The sequence below is a fragment of the Oncorhynchus nerka genome, linkage group LG15 (assembly GCF_034236695.1).
Source record: "Oncorhynchus nerka isolate Pitt River linkage group LG15, Oner_Uvic_2.0, whole genome shotgun sequence".
In the NCBI taxonomy this organism is placed as follows: Eukaryota; Metazoa; Chordata; class Actinopteri; order Salmoniformes; family Salmonidae; genus Oncorhynchus; species Oncorhynchus nerka.
The window spans coordinates 32,921,893-32,925,933 of NC_088410.1; the positions used below are offsets into that span (position 1 = coordinate 32,921,893).

The 4,041-nt window shown below is 40.5% G+C and overlaps 1 protein-coding gene across 1 annotated transcript in view; it reads right to left on the minus strand.

Annotated features, from left to right (window-relative positions):
* Window positions 1-4,041, minus strand: part of LOC115142443 (bMERB domain-containing protein 1-like) — a 51,083-nt gene that overhangs the window by 46,941 nt on the left and 101 nt on the right. The gene's annotated exons all lie outside the window — the stretch shown is intronic.

Genomic DNA, 4,041 nt, shown 5'->3' on the forward strand with positions numbered 1-4,041 from the left:
CCAAACTCAATTAAAAAAGTACACTACTACCTGTCTTTCAACCTCGCTCTGTGGAACTAACTTTAAAAGTTTGACTGTGGGTCGCTCTAAGTCCATGTCTCTCACCCTCCCTAAGAGAATGTCTAGCACACTGTCACTGGAGGACACTGCTGCATCTGTTAGCCGACCGTTACCACAGTGGGATTGAAACAAGGCCTCAAATTACTGTCTTTCTTCTCCTCCCTCTGTCCGTTATTTTTTTCCCCCTCCATCAGCCTGGGTGGTTTTCTTCTTAATGAGGTAGATATCACACAGTGACGGACTAACGGACAGGGAGGATGGGAGGGAGAGAAGAGGGAGTGAAGGAAGGAGGAAGGGTAGAAGGAGGGAGAGATGAGGGGTAGAGGTGAAAGATAGAGAAAGACATGGTGAGAAAAAGAGAGAGAGATAGAGAGAAAAAAATAAATATAGAGGGAGAGAGAGATATAGAAAGAGAGAAAGAAAGAAAAACGGAAGGAAGTGCAGTAATAGCCTACATGGACTTTGATTGAAGAGAAATAGAAGATAATGACTAAAACAATAAAGTGTTTAAGTTACAAATAAATTATATAAATTATTCTCAACAAACAAACACTTTCCTATTCCTTTTGTTGTTGAAACATGAAATCAAAAGGAGAATTGTTAATGTAATGATATGAATAGTGTGGGAACAGTGTGTCCACAGCCTTGCAAAACGGACACTCGCAATGTTCTCTTCCATTCTTAATGTCTTGTTAAGTCTCATCTATAATTTGGGGTGCAATTTACTGACTATAATGTCGTACACCCTGTGACTGTACACATTATTCTAAAACACGTTATTTAAAAAACTCACTTATGGCTTTACATCACCTGCCATCACATGGTTGGAGAGTTACTTATCCAATAGAACCCAGAGAGTATTCTTCAATGGAAGTTTCTCTAACATCAGATATGTACAGTGCGGTATCCCTCAGGGCAGTTGCCTTGGGTCGTTACTCTTCTCTATTTAAAAAATTATTTGCCACTTGTCTTACAAGATGCTAAACTTACTATGTATTCTGTTGATTGCACACTCAACACATCTGCACCTACTGCCAGTGAGCTCACTGAGACTCTTAGCAAGGAGTTAGTCAGTGTCAGAATGAGTCATTAACAATAAACTGGCCTTAAATATATCTAAAAACCAAACCTCAAATGGAGTTGTGCATAAAGGGGGTGACCATTGAACAAGTTGAAGAAGCTGAACTCCTAGGAGTGACATTGGATGGTCAGTTATCATGGTCAAGTCATATTGAACAAAGTTGTTGTAAAGATGGGGAGAGGTATGTCTGATACAAAAATATGTTCTGCGTTTTTGACACAAGTATACCACAACTGTTTGGGCTTGATCACTGTCTGGTAATATGGCCAGGTGGAGCAAAGAAAAACCTATTAAAGCTGCAGCAGGCTCAAAACAAAGCAGCATGCCTTGCCCTTAACTGCACACACAGAACTAACATCATCAACATGCATCATAGTATTTCATGTTTGAGGGTTTAGGAGAAATTGACTACTTCTTTTGTGTGTTTGAAAACACCTAACCATTTGAATAATCTATTTGCATACACTTCAAACAGACATACACTGTACATACCGCAGCAGACACACCGCTATGGGTTTCTTCACTGTACCCAAACCAAAAACACATTTAATGCGTCACTCAGTTACAGTGTCTTCGGAAAGTATTCCGACTTTTTCCACATTTTGTTACGTTACAGCCTTATTCTAAAATGTATTAAATAAAACAATATCCTCAGTAATCTACACACAATACCCCATAATGACAAAGCGAAAACGGGTTTTTCTCATTTTTTGCAAATGTATTAAGAATAAAAAACAGAAATACCTTATTTACATAAGTATTCAGACCCTTTGCTATGAGACTCGAAATTGAGCTCAGGCGCTTCCTGTTTCCATTGATCATTCTTGAGATGTTTCTACAACTTGATTGGAGTCCACCTGTGGGAAATTCAATTGATTGGACATGACTTGGAAAGGCACACACCTGTCTATATAAGGTCCCACAATTGACAGTGCATGTCAGAGTAAAAACCAAGCCGTGAGGTCGAAGGAATTGTCCATAGAGCCCCGAGACAGGGTTACAGTGGGGCAAAAAAGTATTTAGTCAGCCACCAATTGTGCAGGTTCTCCCACTTAAAAAGATGAGAGAGGCCTGTAATTGTCATCATAGGTACACTTCAACTATGACAGACAAAATTAGAAAAAAAATCCAGAAAATCACATTGTGGGATTTTTAATGAATTTATTTGTCATAGTTGGTGAACCTATGATGAAAATTACAGGCCTCTCTCATCTTTTTAAGTGGGAGAACCTGCACAATTGGTGGCTGACTAAATACTTTTTTGCCCCACTGTATGTTGAGGCACAGATCTGGGGAAAGGTACAACAAGATGTCTGCAGCATTGAAGGTCCCTAAGAACACAGTGGCTTCCATCATTCTTAAATGGAAGAAGTTTGGAACCACCAAGACTCTTCCTAGATCTGGCCAAACTGAGCAATCGGGGGAGAAGGGCCCTCTGACCGAGCTATAGAGTTCCTTTGTGGAGATGGGAGAACCTTCTAGAAGGACAACCATCTCTGCAGCACTCCACCAATCGGGCCTTTATGGTAGAGTGGCCAGGCGGAAGCCACTCCTCAGTAAAAGTCACATGACAGCCTGCTTGGAGTTTGCCAAAAGGCACCTAAAGACACTCAGACTATGAGAAACAAGATTTTCTGGTCTGATGAAACCAAGATTGTACACTTTGGCCTGAATGCCAAGCGTCACATCTGGAGGAAATCTGGCACCATCCCTACGGTGAAGCATGGTGGTGGCAGCATCATGCTGTGGGGATGTTTTTCAGCCGTAGGGACTGTGAGACTAGTCAGGATCGAGGCAAAGATGAATGGAGCAAAGTGCAGAGAGATCCTTGATGAAAACCTGCTCCAGAGCGCTCAGGACTGGGGCGAAGGTTCACCTTCCAACAGGACAACGATCCTAAGCACACAACCAAGACAACGCAGGAGTGGCTTCGGGACAAGTCTCTGAATGTCCTTGAGTGGCACAGCCAGAGCCCGGACTTGAACCCGATCAAACATCTCTGGAGAGACTTGAAAAGAGCTGTGCACCAATGCTCCCCATCCAACCTGACAGAGTGTGAGAAGATCTGCAGAGAAGAATGGGAGAAACTCCCCAAATACAGGTGTGCCAAACTTGTAGCGTCATACCCAGGAAGACTCAAGGCTGTAATCGCTGCCAGAGGTTCTTTAACAAAATACTGATTAAAGGTTCTGAACACTTATTTCATTTTAATATTTTTATTTTAAATATTATTAGCAAATATTTCTAAAAAAACAGTTTTTGCTTTGTCATATGGGGTATTTTGTGTAGATTGATGAGGGGCGGAAATTATTTAATCCGTTTTAGAATAAGGCTGTAACCTAACAAAATGTAGAAATAGTCAAGGGGTCTGAATACTTCCCAAAGGCGCTGCATGTATAGAGCCATGTCATCATTGAATGCTCTGCTACCAGAGTTGACTCAGGCAAAAAGCAAATTTAGCTTTAAAAACGGATTTTAAAAAAACATATTGTATCACAGCACCTCCCCTCTTTCTAAAGATCGAATTTAACTGTACTGTATATGTATATGAATAGTGTGTCAATATAATTTTAGTTGTTTCTTGGTGTCTTTCCAATATAGAACTCGTATTTTTTTTTTTTTTTTCAAGTCCTCTGTTTTGTACTTTGTCATGTATTTGTACGTTTTATGTGGACCACAGGAAGAGTTAGCTGCTGCATGTGCAGTAGTTGATGGGATCTTAACGAACTAAAATAAACAGTAAGCTCTCTAGTTACAGCTGTCGACTGCCACCTGTAGACGTACATTTTGAAACAAACATCAACACCTGCATGCAACTGCAAGCATTTCCCTGTAATAAATACTATTGTCTTTACTTTCTCAGGTCAATTATGCACACACAAACAGTTCCACTAATTTAC